This window comes from Hippocampus bargibanti, linkage group LG18 (assembly GCF_051943395.1).
Source record: "Hippocampus bargibanti isolate YZ-2025 linkage group LG18, ASM5194339v1, whole genome shotgun sequence".
NCBI classification, from domain to species: domain Eukaryota; kingdom Metazoa; phylum Chordata; class Actinopteri; order Syngnathiformes; family Syngnathidae; genus Hippocampus; species Hippocampus bargibanti.
The window spans coordinates 8,077,649-8,099,236 of NC_142751.1; the positions used below are offsets into that span (position 1 = coordinate 8,077,649).

The 21,588-nt window shown below is 41.3% G+C and overlaps 1 protein-coding gene across 2 annotated transcripts in view; it reads right to left on the reverse strand.

The window, feature by feature from the left end:
• The window catches only part of brinp1 (BMP/retinoic acid inducible neural specific 1), a 123,320-nt gene extending 102,918 nt beyond the window's left edge, over positions 1-20,402 (reverse strand). Inside the window, exons 1-2 of one of the 2 annotated variants that reach the window (XM_089020782.1) lie at positions 20,278-20,332; positions 20,004-20,194 (exon numbers count right to left, since the gene is read on the reverse strand). The gene's annotated coding sequence lies outside the window, so the exon portion shown is untranslated. Of the gene's footprint in view, positions 1-20,003 lie in introns of both variants that reach the window. The other variant, XM_089020783.1, reaches the window with a different exon arrangement.
• Positions 20,403-21,588: the final 1,186 nt, after the last annotated feature.

The window sequence follows — 21,588 nt, forward strand, 5'->3', positions numbered from 1 at the left end:
TATAATACTGTATTTTCTTTGTGTATAAGGCACACTGGCGTATAAGGTGCACCCCCAATAAATGGTGTATTTTCAAACTTTTTCCTTAGATAAGGCTCACCGGACTATAAGGTGCACCTTTAATAAATGAAAACAAGTTTTCCACATATAATATAGAAAGATATAAAAGTTTTCCAAATATAAGGCACACCATTTTCTGCATTTTTGAATGCCAGTTTCATTCAGTGGCAATTTTGGAACTTTTCAATTATTTCAGGGTTGACCTGGAGATAGTCACAAGAAGGAGTCATGTATACTATTCAACTCAAAATGTTGATACATGTTATTCATTTAATATCCGATATAGTTTTCTGGTTGTGGTGTCACAATTTGGAAACATAATATTAACACGTACGATGTACGATATGGCGAACCCCCAAAGAACGGTGTATTTCCAAAATTGTTTCCATATATAAGGCGCAACGGACTATAAAGCACACCTTCAAAAAAAATTTTAAAAAAATTCCACACATAATCTAGAAAGATATTCTTCTGCAGGGGTGAATGAAGTCGGTGGCTGCTGACAGTCGTTCCGAGACCTGTTGTTGCACAATATCACTACACATATTAGGCGCACCTGCATATAAGGGGCAGGGTAATCTTTTGAAGAAAATGTAGGCTTTTGGGTGCTCCTTATACATCGGAAAATACGGTACTTGAAATGAAAAGAAAAAAAAATCAAGTACCTGCAATGCAGGTCCTGCATGTAAAATACGCACACGCACAAGAACAGGGTTTCAGAACATTCAGAAGAAAACTGTTAAAGTCTTGTAGGATTTAACCGAATCAAGTAAATAGCTGCAGCATCTATTAAATGGGCCCTCGGCAGAGAATGAGCTCACCTCAGCTCCCATTAACACTTTACCATTGTTACGACCCGACGAATTCGACAGCACTTGCAAGGTATCTCCCCACTGCGGCTCATCCGTCACCCCTCGTTCGTGTCATAATGTATTCATGTCTCACTACGGGTGTCACCTCGTTGGCTGTGATGAAAGTGTTGCGAGGCGACTGGAAATTGCTGTTGAAGTGAGGAAAGATGCACGCAAAAAGAAAAACAGGAAAGGAGAGAGCATCACCTTATTAGGCAGAGGCCATGTTTCGCGAGTCCTATTCCGTTCATGCCGAGGGAATAAACACAAGTCCTTTTTCTCATTCTGGGGTTTTATCAGAAAATGACGCTTGAACGGAATTGTGCCTTTGCTCCCGCCGACTCATCCCTTCCCGCTTTTACTGACAGCTGTTCATATATCACAAGGAAATATACGTAATGAAGAGAAGGAAAAAAAGGGAAGAAAAAATGGAGAACAGCTGCTGCCTTATTGAGGGAAGCGACGGGTCGTGTCATGCACAGAGAGGTTTTTTTGTCCAGCTGCAACGGGTTTATTTTTGCACTTGCTCTGATGAGGTGCCATCCCTGAAACTAGCGACCTCATTTCTTCCCAATTTGCTGTTTACTTTCCAATTCGCTCGCCTGACGAATTACTAATGAGCAGACTCTGGGTTTGGTGGTTTCCTGGGCGAGCGGAGGAAATGAAGTGTTTCGCCGATGTCCTGCTAGCTCGCACTGTTTTTCTTTCTGTCCCATTCCAAGTCATACATTTTGCGGAAATGAGAGTGAATCAGAAGAACGAGCGGAGAGACTCGGCTAAATCTGCCGAGACACATAGCAGATGGGTCCTTCCGAATGACTTCCATCTCAATTCCTTCCTGATTAAGAATTGCAAAGCGAAACGGTGCCATATTACCAGTGCCTTGTGTCACCAATGTAATTCATTATTGTCGAAGCTCCTTTGTACAATCACAAAACGTAGCGACCGATCCTCTGCCATATCGAAGACAACTTAGGAAGCGCAAAGAACTGCCTCCTCACCGACAGGCCAGCCTTTGGTGGTCTGACTGCGGTATGATCAGAATGAAGATGTGTTTAATTTCATTTTTGTGTAAGGATAAGCATGGAAGCCATGTTGTGCAAGCGTTCGGGCACGGGTGTCAGACTCATTTTTTGCCATGGGTCACATTGTAGTTACGGTTTCCTCTCCAGGGCCGTGAATTTGGGAGGCCATTAGAATGTGTAATGCCCTCCACATATTACAACAAATAAATGAAGAACTAGTTTCCAAATTTGAAGTCAATAACAATTATGGTTATTGTGGTTTACATGGGACAATTTGAAACTTTGGTTTGGATTTTATAAAGTATCATGGAAAAAACAGTTTGATTGCTTTCGCAGGTTGAATAAAATGATGTGGCGGGCCAGATTTGGCCCCCTGGTCTTGACTTTTGACCACTGTGCATTATGGCTATTTCCACATTGTGGTTTCCACTAAGGTTTCTAACACTGTATTGCATGTTTATGTGGTCCTAAAACTCAATATTCTAGAGGTCCTGCAATTTGAGTGACAATGACAAAAACCATGGCACTGGAGTGGACGAATTTTTGCATGTCTGGCAGTGAATGAGTTAACCACTCCCTTACATGCCCCCAAATCATTGCACAATTTGTTAATCAAAAATAGTTTGCGTGAAGGTGTAAGCCTTCCAAATGTTCAAACATTGATGCTATGCCCCGTACTTCAGGACACCTAAAATACAGCCTATATGTTTTCACCATAATACAAGCCATTCCGTCAAACGAACTGCCATAAATGTGCCATCCAAAAAAAAAAAAGACGCTTAAATAACATGATATGAATTGATCTGCAACAACGGCACATTTTCTATTGAAAAGCTACGAATAGATGGGAGGAAGGAGCTGCCTGGTAATGAGTGCAGTGGTGGCGGCCTAATTAGAAATACAGGTCATGTTTTTCCCTCTGTTGGATGAAATGGCCCTGAGCAGTGAACGGAACAGTATTACAAAACTAAATTGTCTTTCAGGATGTTTGGCGATTCAGACTGAAGGCTCACCTTTTATTGAAATGAGCACACGCACTGGAGAGAGCGAATACAGTACAGCAAATACGTTTTAGCTGTCTTGCCAACTTTCAAGCTGAAAGTGGAGAGGAAAATCGCACTGCTTAATAAAAACATCAAGTAGTCTTCCGAAAAATGTCTTCAATAAGAATGTTTGTGTGACGCAAAAAACTCTTGAGTAACTTGCGAGTTACTTCAGATTCATATTTGAGTGCCCAAAATACTATGAAATAGGTAGATGCAATTTAAATACTGACCAAATGTGTCCTTTTATAGTCAATGGTATTTGTTTACACATGTAAAAAAGCATACTGGCATCACTGGGTAGCAATGACTGACTGTAATGACTAAACAGCAAATAAAATATCAAGCTGCCACCACATAGGACTCGGCATTGTTCCTGATGGAAGGATTTGTCCAAATACAACAAGACAGGCCGACTCATTCCAAGTAGTTTATTTCTCCACTAATAAATGTGATAGACGGAAGCCATCCTTTTTTTTTCCCCGAGCAACCTCCATTGTTTCGTTTCCAGATGGCTACGCAAACAAACCGTCTGGTGCGTCGCTACACAAGAGTCTTGCAAATGTGCACTCCATTGAGTCTTTGAGGAAAGATTGCATCAACGATTCACGTCCTGCGGAGAAGTCTCTGATTTGGGGACCCTATTTCACCTAATCTTCCCTGCGAGATTATCCGGTGCAAGAAACACCCTCTTGATACAGACGAGAGCAGCCATTCAGAGTGTTAAGATTGGAAATAGAGTACTCTTGACCTCCTGCTTCTGAAATTTTCCCACCGCCACCGGACACCCTCCCCTCTCGAGGTCTACTTTATTTTATTTTTTATTTTTTGCAGCTCAGAGGCTTTTTCAAAAAAACTAGCGGTTTCATTTCTCACTTCCTATCTGTTCAAGATGGACGGGCAAGAAAGTGCTAGCTACCCACGTCGCCACAGACGACATTGTACAAGTATGAAGACGCGCGGGCAGCCTGGTGATGATCAACAATGCAATTTCTACAGTTTTGATCAACCTCGCCAAAGTGCTTTCCTGGAGGCTGACGGAATGTCTGTGACAAACTTGCAATTCCGTTCTGCCGCTTTTTTATAAATAAGCGTTATTTCGATATAAGCTTCTTAAAGTAAACTGGAAAACGCCTCAACTTCTTATCATTCCGCTGAAAAATTACGCGGCTCACTGGGCGTGTCAACAGAATGTAGAGGAAATATAATTTCAGGGGGTCCTTTGTTTATAACAGAGTTATGTTCCTTCTAACACAAACTGGGCTGGTATGCCATCACTAACGTACACACAAAAATGTGTGAAATGACAATTACATGTTGTGTAACCAAATGGAATTTCAAAACGATGCATATCGGGAAATTTGCAAACCAGGCAAGTATCGGACATGTGGACAAGACCGATTAAGTTGTGCATCTACGAGGACATCAACATGAGTATGTTTTTTTTTCCGATATTAACTCATTCACTGCTAGTGGTTGTGTAAAAATGTGTCCACTCCAGTGCCAGTGTTTTAGTCATTGTCACTCGAATTGCAGGACACACAGACTATTGAGTTTTATGACTACATACACTTTCAATTTAGCATAAGTAACCTTACAATCTCTTCTTTCATCAGAAAAAAATGAGTTCATTTCTAAATTCTATGGGTCTCGAGTTATATGATCTGGAAATGAGGGTGGCTGTCCAAAATAGAATGCAATGCATACATATTGGTTTACAAAATGCTTTAACAGCTGAAGCTGCAATAAAACGCTAACATGGGCAAAAGGGAAATGCTTCCCCCTCGTGGAAGGGAAACGCATTGCCAGGGGTCTGACCAGTGCTTTATCGGCATCCCTAGAAAGAAAAACTAAAATCTGAACAAATTCAGGAATGGCGCTCTACGTCATGCGTTTCGATGAATGAGTTGCAAAAAAGAAGATAAATAATAATAATAATAATAATAATAGAAGAATAAAAGAACTGAAGCTAGTTTTTATCTTGTCGAGCTATGAATGTGCATAAAAATAGTTGCAATGAAAAACCATTGCCCAAGGATGCCGCAAGATGGCGCCAAAGCCCTCATTCACACGAAATTTACAATTGGTGTCAATGACGTACATGTATATGGAAGTGATACATTTTCAACATCTTTAATGTTGGCAAGAAGCTAAGTTTAGCCCAGCTTTTGAGTGGAAATTACGGTGGGTATTCATTGTACATACATTTTAAAGGACAACCGACGTCTCCGGACAAGTTGTGTCCATAATTTGTGAAATCGCTTCCAATGACTTCTAATGAGCATATTTTACAAAGATTCCACCACATTTAGCTATATTTTATGTTTTAATACTCGCTGAATATTGAGGAAGTCTTGTTTTTGAGTTGGTGATGATTCCTGACGTCACGTCATGGAAGGAACGCCCCTGACCGAGAAAGGACACACAATGCATTTTGGGTACTTTGTTTGGTCTGAAAACTTCGTGTTGATCTGTGTTGATGGCGAAATTAGAAAGAAAACACATAAATAAATAATAATGTGATGGTAAATCGTGTGTTGCACCAAGACAACTATTTGATATTCGCTGACAAAAATTCCCATGGAGCTTTGTCGCAATCCTCTGCATTTTTTGGGTGCTACATTTCTGTCCAGATGCCTCAAAATGACACGTAATAAATTATTTAATCGATTGCAAACATATATGCTTTCCTCTTCAGAACTACGTATTTGAATCATATTCATAAATGGATGAGTAACAAGAAAGCATCTTCTCTGAATCTGAAGCCATTGTTTTGATTCTCGAGTAAGGCAAGATGTCTTGGCGTGACACAACGAACAAGGGGGCCTTCTGAAACTGGCCACTTCCGGGTTCAATTTGAAGTAGTTTTTAAACACTAAGTCATTTTTATTGGTGTTTTGCATTTGACTAAAAATATCATCCTGCATGTTTTGGGTACTTTAGATCCTATAAATCATTTTTCTGATGTCAGTTAGGAAACAAAAAAGTGGTGTCGGTTTTCTTTAAATGCAGTATTCGTTAGCCAATACATAAGTGTCCTTGGGGGCTTTGAAATTAAATGTATTATTATTATTATTAATAATAATAATAATAATAATAATAATAATAATAATATTATTATTATTATTATTATTATTATCATTATTATTATTGTTATCATTATTGTTTAAGGTGCAATGAGTTTGAAATTATATTGTAGTGTTTTGGGTGCATAGTGTGTGTTTGTTGCTATTTGTGGCAGAGCTGTGAATAGCGAGTGTTCGCTTGCTTTCATCTGTTTCTTGCAACGAAGGGAAGGAAAAAAATGTAACCCATGTCATCAATCCATTGTTTTCACTGAGCTGAACATGCCCCCATGTAAACGTGTCAGTTCTGAAGATTCCGGTATTTCCGCTAGCCTCGTCCTGACTGCATTTATTTTTAGGCCAAGTATGATCAAGAATGTTGTGTAGCAAACAATGCGTGTTTTTCCCCACGACTACTAATAATTCCTCAAATGTGCTGCGCAGCCTTTTTTGCACCCTACATGGGAGACATGGCGGCATGCTGAGTGTGCACGTTGCGAAAACACGATACCGCACCGCTCAGCTTCACCTGGAACGCTTTTCTCTCTGTCATGCCCACTAATAACAGTGGCTCCATCAGCGCTCGCTGCATCTGTGGGAATAGAATGCTCTTTGGCTCCTCATGGAATTAGGTCAATATGTACTGGGCGCCCTCGATGAATTGATTGGTTGGAATCTGCATTGTAAACTTCACAAGATATGCCCACGCTGAGTAAAATGGCAAATATGGAAAATGCAGAGTTAGAGCTAATACTAATTCCAAAACAAAACAAATATCGGATTTTCCTTTCTATAAGGTGCACCCTAAAGCCTTGATTTTCTTCAAAAGATAACCCTGCACCTCATAAGCAGTTGCACCTTATATGTGAAGTAATATTGAGCTACAAAAGGTCTCGCAACAACTGTCAGCAGGCACCTCCTCCATTTCCCACTGTTGTCGTGCGTAACCCCAGCCTCTACTGTAGCCCTTCATAATGTGGTGTACAGTGCGGCCTCGGTTTACTTGTCGGTTTACGAACGTTAAATTTATGAAAATTAAACCTTAGATTAAGCACTACTTTTCGAGATACACACCCACCACGGCTGGCGGAGTAATCTTCGGCGGAAGAACACCAAAGCACACGACCGAACAGCGCCCCAGCCGGCGCACCTTTCCATACCCCCTTTCTCTGAATACACACGTTGATTGCCTCCAAAAAATTTTGCTGTCATGGGATCGAAAAAGACCCCACCACAGGCTCGTCTTCAGCCGAAGAAGACACAAAACAAAATTACAGTCGAGGAGAAGAAGGAGATAATTGAAAAACACGAACGAGGTGTGCGTTTGTCTGATTTAGCAGCCTAGTACAGATATGCTAAGTCAACCAATGCTACCATACTCCGCAACAGAGAAGCCATCAAAGGTGCGTCTGTTGCAAAAGGTGTTTCTGTGCTGTCAAAGCAACGGTCTCGGGCAATCGAAGAAGTTGAAAGACTTCTGTTAATTTGGATTAACGAAAAGCAGCTATCCGGCGACAGTGTGAGTAAAGCAATTATATGCGAGAAAGCACGGCTAATTCACTCCGATATCGCCATGCGGCAACCTGGAAGTTCGGCGCTTATTGATGATTTTAAAGCCAGCAACGGATGGTTTGAGAACTTTAAGCACCGTACTGGGATTCACTGCATTACTCAACATGGTGAAGAAGCCAGTTCTGACCATAAAGTTGCTGAAGCCTACAAGTCATCATTCTTCGAACTGGTGAATGAAGAAGGACTACATTTCTCAGCAGGCATTTAATGCAGATGAGACCGGACTTTTCTGGAAAAATATGCCTAACCGTACTTTCATAACACAGGAAGAGAAGTCTGTCCCTGGGCATAAACCAATGAAACCCTCCTGTTTTGTGCTAATGCCAGTGGTGACTGTAAGATAAAAGCAATGTTGGTTTATCATTTAGAACCCCAAGGGTCTTCAAGAGAAACCAGGTGGTTAAATCCAAGCTTCCTATATCCAAGCTTCCTATATCGTGGAAATCCAACACCAAAGCTTGGATTACTCGTCTCCTGCTTATGGACTGGATGCATTTTCGCTCCTTCAATGAGGAAATATCTCGATGAGAAAGGACTCCCTGTTAAGTGTCTTATTCTCCTTGACAATGCTCCAGCGCATCCACCAAATTTGGAGGAGGAACTTTAGGGTGATCTTAATTTTATCAAGGTGAAATTCCTCCCTCCCAACTCAACCCCTCTCCTGCAACCCATGGACTAGCAAGTGATCGCAAGCTTTAAGAAGCGTTACACAAAGGCTTTATTTACTAGATGCATTCAAGTGACTAATGACACCGAATTACCCCTTAGGGATTATTGGAAAGACCTTTTCAATGTGTATCATTGTGTTCAGCTGGTAGAAAAGGCTTGGCATGATGTTACCCTCCGATCATTGAAAGCAGCATGGAAGAATTTGTGGCCCGCACGCATCCTTGACTTTGAATGATTTGGTCCTCATGACGCTGTTGCTTTGGACGCCATTGTTTCCATTGGACAGAACATGGGACTCGAAGTGGATGCAGATGATATCGGGAGCTTGTTGCTGACCATAATGAGGCCCTATCCAAGAGGCTATTGGTCGCGACATGACACGAACAGTTCATGAAAAGTTAGCATTTCCGTTTTTTTCAAGCGCACACCATTACCACTACAGTAAAACTGAAATCTGACGGAAATACAAATTATTTCTACCGTTTGAATGACAATCACTCATCGCGCCGCGTTGGATTTGAGTTTTAAAATGAGATTTCAGGTTTTGGTTTGCTTTGGGGGTTTTGTAGGTGTTTTTCTTCTTTTTTTGTTAAGCGGGTCGATTCATGTTTCTTTATTCTTTGTTCTGACAGGACGGATCTATTAGTCTGTCTCGTCTTTGCTGCAAGGAACAAACAAAATATAGGATGATTGAAAAGGCTCCGCTTGTGTCACATGCTAAAATTAGGAGATGGAGACTGGCAGGGTGTGCTGGAGGTTCTGTTTGTATTCAACAACTTAAATGACGGTTTCTTGTTTTTTTTTTTTTTTTTTTTTGTAAGGGGAGAAAAGTGCACAGGTTTCTTGCCTGCTCGAAACCAAAAGGGATGTTGGAACCCACAAAACACGTTAGTCTTCACTTGATCCCTAAGGGTTGATTTGTGATGCTCAAATATCCCAAAAGTAAAACGCAATTCATTTTTGTCTTGGTTGTTTGTTTTTTTTTTCTTTTTGTGTTTTTGTTGTTGTTGTTCAAAGTCAAGCCATGGGGCAAAACATGAAAGGCTTGCAATTTCTGACATGACGGAAGAATGTTGCATGTTGCCGTGCTAAGGAGAGCAATCTGGAACAATATTATCAGGCTATTACAGTTTATTTCAAGTGAAACATGAAACCGAATTCAAGTGACTATCGTGGACGAATGCAGCCTATCATGTTTACCTAAGACGTTCTTTAATCCTGCTCAGGAAATTGTATGGACTACATGCAAACTGGTCAAGTTTCATGGAAAGAGGAAAAGCTTGTCATGCTGATGTTTGGTCATGAAAGACGTTTGGAACTGCGCAGGTACTTTGAGGTAGGATACAGAGCCACGTAATTACGTTTCCAAAGCCCTTAGAAAAATTGGATTTATATATTGAGACACAATTGTGGAGAAGCATTCGAGCATGTGCTTGGACATCACGTTTAAGTGAATCTGTTGGATTGGATTAGTCTTTATTAGTCTCGCAGAGACAACTTCATACTCGTGCGCCATCTTTGACTGCTGTTATGGTTGTTGCTGCTGTTTTGGTGAGCAAAAGTGCCCCTGCTTCCCCTTTATGTGGAAAAATGAATCTCCCATTTGTTATTTTTGGTTTGCTGTCCACCTAATGAATGCATCCCAGGTCTCAGATGTTCCCTTGAAAACAAAAATTGGCCGACAAAGCCACCAGAGGGGTTTTCACATCCTATAATTGCACTCCACTTTTATCTTTTGTCAACTTCCATTTCTCCTTCAGGCTCACGTATGCCCCCATAACACTCCATCGCTGTCACCCCAATTTCCCTCCCCCGAAATACAATTCAAACACTTTGGACTTGTAATAGGTGTGCTACATGATGACCATGTGTCAAGATTAAATAATGGCTACTCCGCTTCCTGACGGGAGAAAATAGCAGTCCCATAATTACTGATAAAAACGGCACACTTGCGCCTTCTTCCCTGTCCGCCTGGCCTCCGTGTCAACGTGCTGTAGGGCTGAGTGATTTAAGCTGAAAATGGTTTGAGCCGGCTGGCTTGCTCGGCTGTGCTGATACCGCAACTTTAGTTGGGGGAATTCAGGGCCAATTGACCAGCTTTTATTCAGCAACTGCCGCCGACTCTTGTGAAGTGAGACCACGACGTACCTGACACGGGCCGCCTCTTCAAATAATGGAAAATGGAGCTCACTCCACAACAAATCTCAGTGATAGTGCAGGCTTCTGAACATTCGGTCCTGCTTTGACATTTTGACTGTGTTGTATAACCTGCAGTAGCTGTACAACAAAGCGCAGCAGATTCTCTCTTTTTTAACCCCCCTCTCTACACTGAGTGCTACATGCGTTCAATGCTTTGACAAATTCGAACGGCTGTGACTGTTTTTGTAGTCCCCTCGATGGCCTCCACTGGAACCCAGATGTGAGCTGCATGAGGCACACTGCGCGCAGGGTGCAGGGTGGACTGCAACAGGGCGTCAACATAGAAACTTAAACTACCTATCGTGTGACTTTTTTGTCAGTTACTTTCTGATGGATAGTCCCGCATATCGTGACAGTCTCGTGCTGATGGGGCAGCACGGGACTGTCACGATTTGAAAAGTGGTGGAGGAACCCCAAAAAAGCAGGCAGGAAGGATGAGCAGCGTGCCAAATTTTATTAAATAAAGTCGGCAGGAACAAAATCTCAAACAACAAAACCATCAGAACATAAAGGTCCAAAGTAGCAAACCAAACCATGGTAAAACACGACTACAGGAAACAAACCTGACAGGGTGAAATAAACACTGAATAGTTGTGCCGGAAGTCTTTTTAACAGTCACTAATTAAAACGACTTCCCATCTGTGCAGCTGCAGGCGGGACCCGACAGGGCCACCCGTTGGTTGCAAACCGAAACGTGACCAGGGTACAGAAAGCCACAATTGAGTCAAATTTTTTGCTGATAAGTGCATATTTTACTACAGTGGAGCTGAAATGGGTGGATAAGGGTGGACAAAAAAGGTTTGAAATCCATAAAGAGATGTAGTTTATTTTCATTCATGAATCTAGCACTTCACGCCAAAGATGCCAGATGACGCCTGTCTATTCGTGGAGTTGAACCATCGGAAACTTCTCCCAAGTGTTTCAACAGTTTCAACAACTGTTAGCTAACGCCAATTTGGGTTTACACCATCGCGCTGTTTAGCTCATGTCTGAAGCACGATAGCTCTAAGTGAGGGTCTGCTGTCACGGATGTTGTTGAGGGTTCTTGCTTCCGCATTTTAATGTCCTCCCTGATCCAGCGCTGATGTTTGTTTTCTTCGTTGCGGATGACTCTGGCCTTCTCCTGGCAGTGAGAACCAAGGACCATCAACAGGGATGAGGGAGCTTACATGCTCTGTACCACCTGGAGCATTATCCTGGAGGGACGAGCGGACAGCGGGGGGCGTTACTTGCCTGTCAGATCTGACATGTAGGTCACGCCCTCATAGTAACACCAGCTGAAAAAGGTGTGCCACAACAACATACACTGTGACGAAGGCGGAAGTATACGCTGAAACATGTCAGGTAATTGAACACCTAAAAACCACTGTCTGTAAGAATCTGTTATAAATTAGATATCAAGTAGACAGGATGAACTTAATACAACGAAAATTATTCTGATTGAAAATTAACAAGAGATTACTTAAGCGAGTCTCGAAGGTGCCGATATGACGAGGATTTGACAGTTTCTTATTACGCTGCAGAGAAGTACTTTTTTTTGCGCAATATACCCTTTGTTATTTGCATTGATGCATTTTCTGTAGCATTTCCATGGCAACTCAAGATGGCGGTGGTTGTCAAAACAGTTCAAGCTAACAATTGACACGGGTCGTGCTTTGGACATTTTGATACATTTTGAAAATGACGTACAAAAATTAATGTTCATGCGAGGTGGCTCTGAAATGCTGAAATACTTGAAACTATTTACACAGGTATTTATAAACATTTTGAAGATGGAGGGGGGGCATAAGTGGCATTTCCTCCTGACACTTTTTTTGCCGCTCACAGCAGTGCAAATAGCAGAGGGTTATTTTCCTTTGAAGTAGAACCAAGGCATTCAAGTACAGCTGGCATTAGCATGATAATGTCGACACCATCTTCCTCGCGCTTTGCAATCTCCACTCGCTGAGCCAAGACTGCTGTGCTCTGAGCTTTTGTTGAAATACGTTCATTTATTCAAGAGTTGCTGTTGTTGTTTCTTTTTTTTGCAGTTTCCAAAGAGGCTTAAGAATTGCATGACGATGCATTTTTACCGTTAAGGCGGGTATTTTTATGACACTTCATCCAGGACAGAGCCAGATGCAGCACTTTGTTTCCACTAGCCACTGAGTCTTGCTAACCAAGAGACGACTTCAAATTCTTGTTGGAATGATTAAATCACAACAACACGCGCAAGTATGTGCGAAGGGCATTGAAGAGTGGGCAAAACATGACTTAGGATGGCGGCAGCCGTCGCAAATCATATTTCCCTGCGTGACGCTCTAACATTAGCACTAAGAATTTCCAAGGATAGAAAATGGAGTTCAGCAGAGGGCCGTTTTGAATTAAGGACTCATCGCGACTTAAAAATGTTTTTTTTTTAATAATCTCACATTAATTCCCAAACCAACCTCATCAATTTTCTGCACATTTATAATTCATTGAATTCTGTGTTTTCGCCATCTCTCAGCCTCAAGTTCTAGAGCTAAATCACTTTTTTTTTCGCTCGTAGAAACCAAGCTGACAGTTGACCTCAGCCTCATCGCTCTAAGTAAAGCAACTTTTTTCAGACTGTCTTTAAATTATATAGACGGTTCACATTTTGCTTGTCCTCATTCAGGTCATGTGTGAGTTTGAGTCCATCCTGACCGGATGCACCCTGGACTCACACAATTTGGAACGAGAAATGACATTCAGAACTGTGTGGTACTCACTCGCAGTTTTGGCACTTGTATTAGATTTAACAATACAGTGAGACCTCAACTTACAAACACCTCAATTTACAAACTTTTTGTCTTACAAACGTCAAATTTATGAAAATTAAACCTTATAATCAGCACTATTTTCATAATACACACCCACCACGGCTGGCGGAGTGATCTTCGGCGGAAGCACACGACCGAACAGCACAAGAGGTTACCAGCAGTCCTTATGGAAGGTGACTCTCCTTCCATAAGCCATCAACGACCATCAAAAAGGTAAATAAAACTTTATTTTACAGCACAGTTTATTTCTTTAATTACATTCGTCATGTAATGCGCCTCTCTTTCCAAACAGCAATTCCCTTTGACCTTCGATCTCCAACGCCATTCCATCAAGCCATAAATGACCATCACAAATGTAAATAAAGTGACTTTATGATACAATGCAGTGTATTTCTTTGATTACAATACAATAGCACATTTATTATACATAGAATAAGGTATGTTGTGTGTAGTTTTAAGGCTTATTTAGTTGAAAAGTATATTTTATGGAAACCCGGCAATGGATTATTCTTATTTTAATGGTTTCCTATGGGAATTTTTTTTTAGATACACACTTTTCGCCTTACACACTCTGTCTGGGAACCAATTAAGTTCGTAAGTTAAGGTCTCACTGTATATTAAAAATAAATAACAGCATCAATCGAAGTTTAATTATTTTTACATTGGTTTTATGTGAAATAAAACATTTCCAGGAATAAAATATTCATTGATTTGTCTTGTGTTGAGATGTGTGTCTCTTTAGATTAGCTCTTTCATGTTATTGATGGTAGAAACAACGTTTTATTTGACTTCTGAGGCATTTTTTCCCTATACTGTATATTATTGGTTGACTTCCAAATTTTCATCACTTTTACAAGCCCTACTAATTTGATTAGTCATATTTTCAACATATTGTCCTTACATTTATTTTGTTTTTTTTTTGGGAAATAAATTGGATTGGATTTGCCTTTATTAGTCTCGCAGTGGAGAAATTTGCATTTAATGACCCATTATATTGTAACAATCTAAGATCATTTTAAGTAACAATGCTGTTCAATTAATATCAGAAAATACAAATTAGTGTCTGAATGGTTCATTCTAATGTTCATGAAAGTATTCAGACACTAATTTAAGAACTATATATATATATATATATATATATATATAAATTAGTTCAAAAGGTCAAAAGTGTCAACTCATTCAATGTCATTCCGGAATTTATTTGAGAATTCAAAGCATGACGTGGAGCGCCATTCCCAAATTTGTTTGGGTTTTGTTTTTACTTGTGGGGGAATGTGCGTTTCAAGCTTTGGTCAGACCTCAGGCTATGTTTTCCCTCCCATAAGGAGACATTTACCCTTTTGTACAGTCGTGCCCACTTTCAAGCTCAGATAACTACAGATCCAGATAACTTATGAATTAACTTTTTTTTCTGATGAAAGAAGAGAGTGTAAGGTAAAGTGTCCTTGAGAGTTTTGAAAGGTGCTTATGAATGAAATGTATTATTATTATTATTATTATTATTATTATTATTATTATTATTATTATGTAGTCCTAAAACTCAATATTTTGTGGGACCTGCAATTTGAGAGTAAATGACAAAAACCCTGGCACTGGAGTGGACACGTCTGCACATCGTCTGGCAGTCAATCAGTTAATAACGTTCCCAAACGAGAACATGTGTTTCGACAAACAATAATCCCATGCAAGAAAACAGAAATAGCATATCGTGGCATGTCGTCACCGTCCTCCAAAGGCGAGCGGACTTGTTTCATCTTAATCGTGGCTTGCAAACATCAGCGCCTCTTCGGGGTGACCATAAATCCTCCCCCGTTGCCATTTGTGTCTCCCAAGTAGTTAGTTTGGGCTCACCTGTGCGCCAGAAAATGATTTATCTGCGCCACGCGAAAACTGTTTTGAGTGTGCCGCTTGTGGAATTTGTATTTGCGTTTAACATTTATTTTTGCTTATTTTAACCTTTGAAGAGTTGCAAGAGATTATGCAAATTATTGTATTAATACTGCTTAAAACTGTGAAGAGCAACTCCAATGAAGGTCAGGATAGTTCTCTTGAGGCTAAGTAGTCTATCATCGCTGTAATTCTTCGAATTCATTTCAAGCTTGCCCGCAAACTCCAGCCCCCAAAGTGAGAATTGATACGCACCACTCTAGAAATATTTCATTAAACGGGTAACAAAAAATGAATTAAAAAGATTAAAAGCCTCATGAAGGCAGGATTAACGGCATTATTTTTACATCCTTAATTAATTGGCAAGTGTGTTGATCTCACTAAATCATCTGCATAATCAAGGCCAAATTAGAACCTCCTTAGCCTTCCGAAATTCTGATTGCAACTATGAGCTATTGAGTCATGGAAAGGCTCCACCTAATCCGTAATGTTCCAGATTAGGTGACCAGAAGCGTCTGATTAGGCTTTGGGCTTGTGAAATGGGTCCTGATCCCATTCGAGACCAAAAGGTCTTATATTTGCCGTCAATTGAATCAGCATTATCATTCATCTTGATTGGTTGGCCAGTTTAAAACAGGGCTACTTTTAAGTCATTCACAGCCATTCAGGAATTCTTCTGGAATTGAAAATATGATGTAGAGTGCCATTCCCGAATTTGTTTGAGTTTATTTTTCTTGTTTGGGTGTCGATAAAGCGCTGACCATGGCCTCTGGCAATGTTTTTTCCCTTTCACAAAGGGCAGCATTTTCCCTTTTTTCCATGTTAGTGCTTTGTTCCATTTTCAGTTGTTGTTAAAGCGCTATATAAACCAATATGTAGTATTGCATTGTATTTTGGACAGCCACCATTTTTCAAGATAATATAACTCCAGTCCCATATAATTTAGGAATTATTTTTTTTCTGATGAAAGAAGACAGTCTAAGGTTTCTTATACTGTATTGCATGTTTATGTAGTGCTAAAAATCTGGGTGCTGGAATTCGAGTGACAATGACAAAAACCCTGGCACTAGTGTGGACACATTTTTGCAGTGTTTGGCAGTGAAAGAGTTAACATCGCACAATTTTGACTCAGCTTTTGAGTCAATGCTCACAGTCGTGGTTTGCCATGCGTGACATGTGCGGTTGCACGGGGCGCAGTGCTGAGAGTGGAGGCCTCATCACCCTCCCACCAAAAAAAAAAAAGAAGTACAGGAAATAAAACGAATCAGAAACCAGAAATGTCACCCAAATGCGATAAAAGTGAGTGAACCCGATACGTTTCCGTAGTACTTTGAATTTTTTTTATTTTTATTTTTTTATCCCCGCCCCTTGTGGAGCTGCCCTACATGCCATACAACCCCTTGAAGATGGATGTCCTTTGACGTAAAACGTAACGAAATGCAAGTTCATTGTTCACATCGGGGCAGCTCCGATGAATGCAACTGCTACTTCTGAAGAGGCGTTGCCTACTTTGAAGGGACTACAAGGGTACAAATGAACAAAGTGAATGAGAGAAAGTGAATATGACAGAGGGAGAGTGAGGCAGAGAGGCATCTGACTCGTTAAAGGAGCAATTGGGAAGCGTGGAAGTCTGCAAATATTCAAAAAAAATAAAACGTTCCTATGGTGATAACTTCTTGCGCCTGGCAGGGATCCCAAAACGCTCAGCGTCGACTTAGGTTTTCAAACAGCCTTTTGACTTGAAAGGCGCGCACAGCTGCAATTAACTACGGGCCGGAGATTCTTCACACCATAAAATTGTTCAGACAGTGGCCAAAGTTTTGGTTCAAGTTAGTTTTTTTTTATATTACGCACTCTTGCTGATGATATGGAATTATGATTTATTCAGGTTCTTAGAATTATCCAAATACAGTCCTTTCCCGATTAAAAACCTTACAGCAGAAATGTCCAAAGTCCGGCCCGTGTGCCAAATGCGGCCCATGGTCAATTTTCATCCGGCCCCCCGCCTCATCATTAAATCAATAACATCTGGGCCGCATGTGGAATAAATACAGTAGCGCTGTTACCTACGTGTGCTGAGTGCTGCCATCAAGAGGCTTAATTGGGAACAGCAAATTAGTTGATGGGCAATAGACTGATTGAGCTCCCCAATTTTCAAAAATGGCAAGTGAAGTTCAGTTCAAATGTTCAATGTCAATTCAATTTTGATATCCATGATTCAAATGACCCATAAACACACTCATTCACTGTCAGACGTGCAAAAATGTGTCCACTCCAGTGCCAGGGTTTTTGTTATTGTCACTGGAATTCCAGGACCCACAGAATATTGAGTTTTAGAACTAGCTAAACATTCAATGCAGCGTAAGAAACCTTAGACTATCTTCTTTCGTCAGAAAAAAAGAGTGAATTCCTAAATTATATGGGCCTGGAGTTATATGAGCTTGAAATGAGGGTGGCTGTCCAAAATACAAATACAATACATACGTATTGGTTAACAACAGCTAAAGCTGGAACAAAGCGCTAACATGATGTTCCCCCCTCATGGAAGGGAAAAAACATGGCCAGAGTTTTCGCTTTATCGGCACCCAAGCAAGAATAAACAAAAAACTATTTTGGGATAGTGCTCTGTCATATTTTCAATTCCCGAAAAAATAAATTAATGGCAGTGAATGAGTGAAGGTAGAAACTGTGCTCTCTAAATATAGTTAGGTTGAGAGTTGAGATATTAAACTAAAAAAGCAAACACTGAATGGCTCGCTGAAATATATTTAAATTAATTGCTAATAAATGTAAAGAATGCCCGTCAAGGTTGGCCCTCCCTACATTTTTAACCCACCAAATCTGGCCCCCTTTGCCAAACGTTTTGACACCCCTGCCTTACACTGACCAAATGCCCTTTTGCGGTGCAGTTGAGCCCTAAGAGCCTTTGTCTGACATGTCATCAGCGTTCTCTTTTTGAAGAACCGAGCTCTGAGTCTTCCAACCAATAAATAGTATTTTGAGAAGCTTCAGGTTGTGCAAAAACTCACCAATAAGCCATTGGAAGTGTGAAAACAGGGTCCCGAAAAATGCTTTGATACAAAACTCGTGGGGAGGGGGGACTTATTAAGTAAATAAAATGGAACTGGAAGACAACAACTATTTTTGGACAATTCCACAGCTCATATTAACAATATCTAACCGAGGGGTTCACCTACATGATCTCCAATCAGAAACAAAAGTCAGTCAGTCATGATCATTTTCCACCCTGACAGTTTCCTCCTGAACTGATACCGTGACAAGATCTGTGACAAGGGAATTGGTCCAAATGAGTGTCAGAGTTTTATTATCATTTTCAACATTTTTCCAGGAAAAAGCAGGTACAATAGAAGTATATACAACCGCTAACACAGTGGTGTCAAAGTCAAGGCCTGGGGGTCAAATTTGGCCTGCCAATACATTTTACTCAGCACGCAAAAGCAAATCAGGCATGCCAAATCCCATGATGTTTGCTAAAGTACGAACTACAATTTCAAATTGTCATATGTAAACTATAATAACAATCCTCATTTTTTACTTCAAATTTGAAAACTAGTTCTTCATTAATTAGCTGTGCGCTCTATGTGAGGGGAAACTACATAAGTCATAATCACAATGTGGCTTATGGCTATCTCAGTTTGAAACCTCAAAATCAGCCGCGACCAGTCATGAACACATTTCTTGAAAGCAACTTTCGGCAATGGGTCATCAAAAAGCCATGACGCCAATGCAGCTGGAAGCAAACACTGGCATTTTCCTGACACGGGGAACCCTGCGAACATGTTTCCAAATGAAAAAGGCCACCAGATCGAACATGGCGTTACGACGACGACGCAGCTGGAGAGAGGCCAAACAATAATCACAGATTGTATTTACTCTGCTGTAAATATAACGCCGTCTCATGCGGCGGCATAAAAACGTGGGGACGGAGGGAGAAGGGGGGAGGGAGGGCAGAAAATAAAGACAGGAACGGCTCCGGGGACCCATTTTTTCCCCTCCAACAGAAGCCGATTCTGTGGAGTTGATATCTGAGGATCATTAGCAGCCATCTCGCCTAGGGCCAGAAGCCCGCCACCTTGTGTGGAAAAGAGCATGAGCTCCCCTCGCAGTGAGCCGGTGGAACAGCACAATGGAGGGAAACTTGGAGGAGACAACTTTACTCTGACATGCTGGGTTTTAGTCCAGAGAGGGAGAGGATGGAGTGGGTCTAATGTTGTTTGTACAATTAAAAAAAAAATAATACCCACAAAAAGTTGTTGGTTTTTTTCAGTTCTTCATCTGGATTTTAGTTGCGGATTTATCTTCATAGAAAAGCATCATAACTTCATCCTAATTCTGAATTAGAAGAGTGTGGATGGATTTGAAATGTCCTTGGTCTGTTTTGTGTGCGCGGTGAGACATTTTGAAACTTGGTGCTTGCTCACGAGTACAAAAAATACAACATGCATCAGCCATTATATGTGCTAAACATGTACTCTCGCTTAACACACTCACACGAAACACACACACACAAAACCAGCAGGTAAGATTTCCACTCTATTTCTAACTTGAAATGCGCAATTTACATGAAGCATTTTTGTATCTCCAGTAACTCAGCACACGTTCGGGTAACGGAAATCTGTCCTCGAAACGTGGATAGATGCGCACACACATACACACATACACACATACACACACGCACACACACACACATAAATTACACCCTCAGATACATTCATGTGCATCAAACATCTCAAAAATCAGCACTCGCTGTCCCCCTCCACAATAACAATGCTGACCACGCACATCTGCATGCGTACAGGAAGCGCGCACGCTTGCACGCACGACTCACCTAAATCAGACGCTCCCCTCCGAGTTTCGTCCCCCACGGCTGACTTGTGCGGCCAACAACTTCTGCTGGAGCATCCGGTGCTCGGCGATGGCGATGCTTGTGCTGCTGCTGCTGCTGCTGCTGGATTGCGGCTAATTGGGCAATCCTAGCAATCCTTTTCATGCTCGGGGGGGGAAATCCAAGCTCGGTCGCTATAGAGCACACAGAACGAGAAGAAGAAGAAAGTCCGTCGGGAAGGTGCTCTCATAGTGTGTGTCAAGTGTGTGCGTGTTACTTGCTGGGTCTATATGGTTCTTGTGGCTTCCTGTCACACAGCAGCGGGCTTTGCGGTTGGAGAAGGTGTGTGTGTGCGTGTATATGTGAGTGTGTGTGTGATGTGGAAGGTGGGAGGGAGAGGAGGCTGCGATGCTCAGACTGGAGGCGAGAAAAAAGGGGGAGGGTCCATGCAGACGGCAAAGGAGGATGGGATGTGGGGAGGTGCGGACCGGATGAGGTAACCAAAGGGAGGGGTGGGTGCTTAGGGTGGATGAGGACAAGAACCTTATGGTATATGGTTGGGAATTTTGTCTTAGTACAGCAAAGGGAAAAACAATCATCGTCATCATCATCATCATCAAAGTGAATCGACTTGAAAATCAGTAATATATCACAATAGTCTGTCAATTGTCAATGTCACAAATCTGTTGCCGCCTATCCACATTCAACAGGGATAGGAGGGGAAAAAACAGCAACAAGTTATGATCATATGGTGGCCAATCAGTCGGCTGCAATCATTGGCACTGCCCTACCCACTCTTGAGGACTTGAACACTGCTACAATCAAGATAAGGGTGAAAAAAATCCTACTACTGCACACCTTGTCCACTACCTTTTCCAGATACTCCCCTGAGGCACGCTCTACTGATCCATGCGCACCAAATCCAGCAGACATTTAAACAGCTTCTTCACCCTCGCTATGAACTCTTTAACTTTGCAATTTTGCACAACCCTGCGGAACGGCATCCCGATATAATTATTATAGTTGCAGCTCTGTACTCACTTCAACCACTGTTTGCTTGATACTTTGTGATACATTGTCTCAAAGTTGTTCCTTAGAGGTACCACTTACATTTGATTAGATTAGCCTTTATTTGTGTCCTCCATACTTATTTGTCGTGTCTCTTTTATGACTATACTAGCGTAGCCTGTACTACCAGAGACCAATTCCTTGTGTGTTCTCCATACTTGGCCAATAATGATCATTCTGACTCTGATTCTGCTCGAATGTTAAGAGACTACAAGTTTACTCATGGCTTCGTCGTTGTCAAACAGCACACACAGTTGAAGATCGAAATACTGTAAAAGTCTATTCATAACAACAACAAATACTGAGGAAGAAGATTGAAAATAAACCGTACCAGCATTTAGCGGAAGACGCCAATGTAAGAATACACAGAACCGACTTTGCAACTTCAACTTGACTCTCTTATGTTTGTAATTGTTTAAAGGACCACCGACGTCTCCGGACAAGTTGTGTCCATAATTTGTAAAATCACTTCAAGTCTTGCTTTTGAGTTGGTGACGGGTCCTCACCCTACGTCACTGAA